Here is a 7,580-nt window from a genome sequence, read left to right as displayed (position 1 = left end):
ACGAACATAAATATATATATTTGATTTTGTATGTGATAAGATAGATACGCCACATGAAAATATTCAGTTCTTTTTTGTGTAGGATTGGGCGAGTTTAATAAGTACTGGGGCGGGTTTAATTTAAAATGTGTGGGTTTAAAAGTATATTAAATAATTAAATTGCAACCAATGATTAAGCGTCACGTAATTAAATAGATTTTTTTAATTATTTTAAATTGTGCTCCATTAGTGAAGTGGCTAAAATTGGATCCAAAGGTGGATGAGGAGGGTATTTTTGAGCCAATAGGTGGATGTGAAGGGTATTTTAGAGTCAATAGGCGGATGAGGGTAATTGTATACCATTTTCAATACTTTGAGGGTATTTTAGGATCTTTACCGTTCTTATTTTTATTTGAAAATTGAATATCATTCTACCAGTTATTAATAATCACACATTATAATAAATATATTAGGAAAGAGTACTCATATTATAAAATTATAAATGCATATAACATTGACATAAATTTAGTTTTGGGAGGAAAGGCTATACCTCGTAGTTAGAAGCCTATACAACTACACGAACAGAAAGCGAAAATGAAGAAGTTGCATCACACAAAAAGGGCAGACCAAAGAAGAAGAAAAAACTATCAGCTACCAATGGCAAAAGCGAATATATAAGCTTTGTGCAATAATTAAAAATAAAGTTTTTTTCCCAAGTTGAAACATAAACCTGGTGAGAATTGAAGCAAATCTATTTGAACATTCAATTTTTCCCTAATTTTTTGAAACTCTCTCTTCTATATAAGAGAACTATGAACTATAATAAGTTTGATTTATATTTCAAATCTACCAACTTTACTATGCTTTTGTCTTGAATAGACAGGGTCAACTTGACTATAATGTGAATAAAGTAATGGCTTTATTCAATAGAAAATATAATAAAATATAATATTTGAAAACAATATTTTGAATAGAAAATATAATAACTTTTTACCACAAATTAAATATGATGGAATAAGAAGTCCTTCGCAATTAATTAATTTTCAATTTTTTTCAATTTCAAACGATTTAAATAATTATTTTCGCAAATCAAATATACTATTGAAAGTGTTATATATATATATATATATATATATATATATATATAATTCATATTTTTATAAAGATCTGGAAAACTTGTTTATCTGAAATCGCGTTTAAATTAAGTATGTATTTTATTTCCTTTAAAATTGATTTTTTCATATTCTGACTAACAAATGATTTTTTATTTAAAAATATAAATCAAAGGATCTGTTCCATTTCAAACCCTTTAAGGGATTAAAAATTTACTCCAATTTGGACCAAAATCAGCCAATTCTTAGCCCATAAAAAGTCAAACAACCCAGCTCCATCTCCCTACGTAAATTCTATACTTTTTACTTCTTATGTCTCAATTTACGATATAATTTTCGTTTTCGAGAGTCAAACAATTTTAGTTTGACCGGATATTTGCGCACGAAATCTTCAGTTTTTTGAAATGAAATTTATATATTTGTAAAATACGTTAAAATACTATAGGTCGCGATAAAAGATATATTTATTTAGATCTCGAAATTCGAAAAGTTTCACATAAAATGAAATGAAGGGAGTAGTTTTTTCTACTCTTAATATTGCAAACATACGCAACTTAATAGCTACTAAATTCGCGCACAACGCACACAAAGATAAGAACCTAACCACCAACCCTTTTCCATGTGAAAATCCCCCAAAATTTTCCAGATCTCACGCTCACTCCGTTATGTTTTCACTCAGATCCAGCATATTCGAGCCAGGTACAATATGCACTACTTTCAGACTAATTTCAAAGGGTAAGTAAAATCTTCTTTAACTTTGTCAAATGCTTTTACATCCCCCCTTACTCTCTTAAACGACTCATTTTTAAATTCCAATTAATTATTTTTGGCTATAAATATTGATATATTTTTTTCATTTAAGGAAATAGAGCTTTTTATGCTCTTTCATTCACTAATTTTTTAAATAATGTTATTTTATTTACTTTCTCTGATTTTTGACACAATGACTCCACTTTTACTATCTCTTTTTTACCACCCATACTCTAAATCATTGTGAGAATTAATTTGCTTAACTGGTAGTCTTAATTTTGCTACTGTACAAGAAGTAAATTTCTTTTTTTCTGGTACTTTGACTTGATTCTTTTGCAATATACAATTAGATATGTTTAGCTTCTCTTGTATGTTTAATTAGATGTTTAGCAAGTTTTTCATATTTTCAGTATTTTAACATTCATGGTGAAAAAATTATCTTTGAACTCGTCTATTATGCCTTGAATCAATAAACTTTAGCCGTCAGCTTTCAATATTTGAAACACAATGAATTCTGCCGGTAAAATTGTATCAATTCCTCAAGAAATAATATTTGAAATATTCTCATGGTTTCTTTCTGATTCGGTAATGCGTTTCAAGTGTATTTTCAGATTCTGTAATTCGATGGTATCCATTATTCAAGTTGGCGGATTTGATAGTCTTTACAACTGTGTCCCTACTGACCCTGCATATTCTTGTTTGGATTGCGTTAATGGTATATTTTGCGAGTGGAATTCATCAAATATGCGACCTGCTACAATTTTCAATCCCAGCACAAAAGATGTAAGACTTCTGCCCAAACCAATTGAAGGTAAATGCTAGAATAAATACTCGTTAGGTTTTTAGCCGAAAGAAAACAAGTACAAAGTTCTTTTGACAACATATAATTCTAGAGAAAGGTACACAAAATACTATGTTTTCACTTTAAGCATAGACAAATCATGGAGAGATACTCAACAAATTTTGCCTTGGATTTCATATTATAGGCCAAGTGTTTGCATTAGTGGAGTCATCTATCAGTTTGTTATGCCCAGTAACATATCTGTAGTTGCATTTGATGTTAAATCTAAAAAATTGAAATTATTGTGTTGTGAAATGCAATTAAGTTGGTGAACTATTACCGGTTGATCGAGGTGAAGGGTAAGTTAGTTCTTCATTTTGTATATAATTTCGTGTATTTAGCTAAATCATAAACAATTAATTTCTTGTAAATGTTCAACGAGTGATTACTTGTTTAGATGTTGGATAGAGTGTTTTATTTTAAGCATGAAAATAGTAGAAGAACACTTTCTATTGCTTTATTACCTTATCTAATTTATTCATATCATATGATAGTTGTTTGAATTTCAGATTTAGCATAATTGAATTATCATTTTTCTGATTAATATTAATTATCATCAATCATAATATCTACTTAATCATATATAGTTAATTACATGATATAATAAGTATATGATATTTTTTAGTTGTATTTAACGTGTATGATAATTACCGTGTATAATTATTTTTGTAACCTTATTATGATATAATCTCACTCATTTCAAAGGTTTTTTTCTTATTCATATGGTATCAGAGCTTTGATTTTTTTTCTTTCTTTCTTCTTTTCCATGTCCTCCTATACTTCATGTTTTTCTTTCGGCCACTTACATTGATTCACATAATCAACATCCTGTAATGAAACTTGATGAAAAGAGCTTATTTTTGTAAGATTTGTATTTTTGAAATTTTCTTAGGAGAAAGGGGCTTTGGTTTCACGTTACCTTACCCAATCTAGAAATAACAACTGAAAGTTCAGCTTGTTTTACCCAAAAAATAAAATAATATAAAAATGACTTATTTTCGAGAAATTGATTAAGATTATGATTTGAAGAGAAATTGATATTTCAAAAGAACAGAGTCGCCACTTAATTTTTTTAGTAAAAATCAAAAAAAACTTAAGGTTTTCAAAAGTCTTAAATAGATAGAATCAATTGAAAATAAAAGGGTTTGAGTTCAATGTACATTTCGACAAGGTGTTAGGCACTCAGAATGTCAACTAACTTGCGGTTGAACAACAACTTGACTAGAACTTTGACTAAATTGAAAAGAAATATTAACTACCTAAGAAGACTCATTTTTTAAATTACTATTTATTAAGGGGGGAATAACTAAAGAGAAATTTTTAAGGAGAATAATTTAAGTGTTGACAAGACTAATAAAATAGAGCTAAAGTATAAGATATATATATTTTATTTGAATATAAAATGAGAAATGACTATCTTTGAGAAATTAATTAAGTCAAACTAAAATTAAATAAGAAATGTTATTCAATACTAAAGCAAATAAATAAGGAGGGAGAAACAGAAAGTTTGAACTTGGGCTCTTCGCCAAATTCAACAAAATGGACTTTTAGGCCCAACTCTTCCAAACTCTTGCAGCAATTTTAAATGGGACTTTGGCCCATTTCTAATGGAGAATCTAGTATACATTGTTGTATACTTTTGTATACGACTTGTATCCAACTCCTTTTTGGTCCTTTCGAAACCTATAGTTTTATTCGAACTTTGTATTTCTGCCTTCTTCAATTTGCAATTTCACATTTTTTGCACCTGTATATTGTATTTTTGATGATATGTCACTGTATACATCAACTAAATCAGTGTATACAGCCCCTTTTCGGACATTTCGGATCTTGAAAATTTAAATTCTAGCTTTTTTTAACCTAAGAAAGCATGTATTTAAATTTCCTGATAGTTGGCTTGAGCAATAAAGTAATATGACTCGACTCGGAGATGCAAGGAAGATAAGTCCATCATGGACAGGGGGAAGGAAATCATACAACAAAAAAAAGAAAACAAAATTAATACTTGAGGTAAGGAAAATGATTAAAATATAACTTAATTTAGAATATAAACTATTTAACCAATTCAAAATCAACTATTAGACCAAAGCAACAGATTATTTTAAGAAAGACAGTTTGAACTAGCTTAACAAATGACAAGAACTAATCAAGCACAAAATAACTTAAAATATTAACAGTAAGAAGACAACTATGTATACACAAGATTTGACACTAACCTGTTGGAAGGAAATAATTTTTAGAAAATACAAACGCATATATGAATATGCTCGAAAAATAAAGTCCAGAAAAGAATTATATATGGGCAACATAAGCAGAACATTCCTAATAAACAACTGATTAGCATTCAATAAATAACTAGGAATGTAAAGAGATCATGCGACATATTTTAAATGTAAAGAAAGTCATTTGTCCGAAAGAAACTTATAAAGCAAAGGAAAGAAAGGGCTTGTTCTTTATTTCTGAAACAAAAGCTATAAATATGATGCAAATCGAGCCAATGAAGCACACACGGAATACATGGGTTGATAGACTACACAGATGAGAGGATGATATCAATCAAGATCATGTTCAAACGGTCTAAAAGACTAAACTCCAACAAAACTAGAGTGAGAAAAACTCAGAGTCTTATACCGACTCAAAACTTCAAATGTAAGCATTTTTCGCGTGAAATAAAAATAGAAAGCACCAAGCATAAATTCTAATCCGGAGCTAACTCAATACTACTAACAACACAAGACAAACATGATAAACACAAGCATATCAGAATACCTAGTAGCTCTTTCTCAAACAGTGACATGAGAAAAGAGAGAATGGGATCATTAAGATACAAATAATACAAAGCAAGCATCACATACATCCTTACCATGTCAATTAACTCAGGCTCATCAGACAAAACAAACTAAATGCAGTACCCCTAATGTTTAACATTAGAATAAACATGATAATAAAGGCTTAACAACATTCAAATAACAAAACAAAACTCAAATAAAGTGGAAGAGAAAAGCATCAACACTAGATACAAGACGGCAAAAGACTTAATTCGATACTGAAATTAACTCATGGAAATCATTTAAGAACATATATGCAGCATAAGAAGGCCACCAATATTTGATAATAACTAACAGCAACACCGCAACGAAATGTTGACCATATTACAGTAGGAACACCATGATAAAATAAAAGAAGACAAAAGAATAGTATGGGGGAAGAGTCACCTTTTTCCGGACAGCAACCGAGACAGAACGAGCTCTTCAACCACTACAACCGATGACTCTAGTGAACTCACGTGAACAGAGAAATGAGCATAAGATTCGACCAACACTAGAAATCTCATAGAAACGAGCAGAAGACTAGATCAACGGCGAAACTCACTCTCTCAACTTCTGAAACCTATTCCCAAATATTTGTATGCAAACATTTAAGCTAGTAGTTTATCGTATTTCCTCTCAAATTCCAGCTAATTCATCTCAATCTTTTTTCTCCGCATTTCAACCATGAATAATAAGCAACTATACATAGAGGAGAAATTAGGGCTCAAAATGGGGGAAATGGATGAAATCCTTAAGAAAAAGTGACCAAATCAAAATTCAAACTCCCAATTCTTTCACAATTAAAGTGAAACACCCTTTTTCTGAAGTTTCAAACCATTCTGGAAGAGAAAATAACAAGATAGACGGCAAGGATCGACACCCTCATCCTTGAGCGACGATGTGGAGCGATCCCACACTATAAAGGTGCTTCCGCGTGCCTTCATTGTTGCCGCATGATTGAAAGGGACATATGAAGAAGACGAAAAGATAGACATAGTGTACTACTTTCTATCTATTTGACGTCGTGTTCGACTACGTGATGACATTATTTCAAATCACTGTTGAGGACGTCATTTTCTCGCTGCTTGGATTGTCGTCTCGAGTGAATTGAGAAGACATTGTGTATTTTTTGCTTCGTCTGTGATTGTTGGAGCCAGAAACTTGTTTTTTCATTCGGGCTGCTGGGTTTCTACAAATTGCACGCGTTGGGTTCTTCTTTATGAATACAGAATTGGGTTAGGTCGAGGTTGAATGGTCTGGGTCAGAAAATAATTGAACGGAGCTGTTGGAAGTTGGAAAATGGGCTACCTGAAGATGCTAGAAATTGAGGCAACAAAATGTTGTTGATTTGTCTATTAAGGGTGAATATATGGCCCAAAATCTGATCTCTCGACGAAATTGAATTAAATTGATGAATTTGGCTAAAATTGTGATAAAACAAATCAATACAAATTAATCAATGAGTTTCTTAACTTCAACAAAATCAAATAATTAAAGATATAAACTATTATATAGTTAAAATATTAACAACATATTTAAATTAAAAAATACTTTTTGAGTCAATTTTTGAATATTAATAAAACATACCAATTACATACATAATTATGTAAAATACATACACTATGTTAAAAATGTTTTATAAAAAGTTACAAAACTATTCAAAACTAACTTGAAAAAATATTTGGAATTTTACAAAGTAACTTATTTTAAATCGTTCGAGGATTTAACAAGCTCGATGACTAACTAATATCGTAGAGGTCCAAAAATTGGTGTCAACAACTGTCCCTCGTTTGAATTGGATGGATCCAAGAAATTCGAGGCAAATGAAATTGACAGATCCAATTTTGACCAACCACATATTCATCCTTCAGGAAAAAAAGCTTTTTGGTACAAACTTTAAGAATTATGATCAAACCTCCGATTTAATTTCCTACAAATCTCAGGTTATATGAGAATTCAGGACACTTCTAGTTCGATAGGCTTGATTCGACGCATGATTTTGAAAGAATTTAAAAGTTATCCTGATATCGAATTATAAAGAGACTAGAATGCTCGGGGATAAGATTTGAGAGAGGAGATCAGGATTTA

General features: G+C 30.4%; 1 long non-coding RNA gene across 1 annotated transcript; it reads right to left on the bottom strand.

The window, feature by feature from the left end:
• Positions 1-4,100: 4,100 nt before the first annotated feature.
• Positions 4,101-6,811, bottom strand: LOC114074814. Its single transcript, XR_003575095.1, has 2 exons — positions 5,898-6,811; positions 4,101-4,429 (listed from the first exon to the last, which is right to left on the bottom strand). It is a non-coding gene; the product is annotated as an uncharacterized LOC114074814 (long non-coding RNA).
• Positions 6,812-7,580: the final 769 nt, after the last annotated feature.

Source organism: Solanum pennellii, chromosome 11 (assembly GCF_001406875.1).
Source record: "Solanum pennellii chromosome 11, SPENNV200".
Taxonomy (NCBI): domain Eukaryota; kingdom Viridiplantae; phylum Streptophyta; class Magnoliopsida; order Solanales; family Solanaceae; genus Solanum; species Solanum pennellii.
This window is presented reverse-complemented; position numbering and strand designations above follow the sequence as displayed.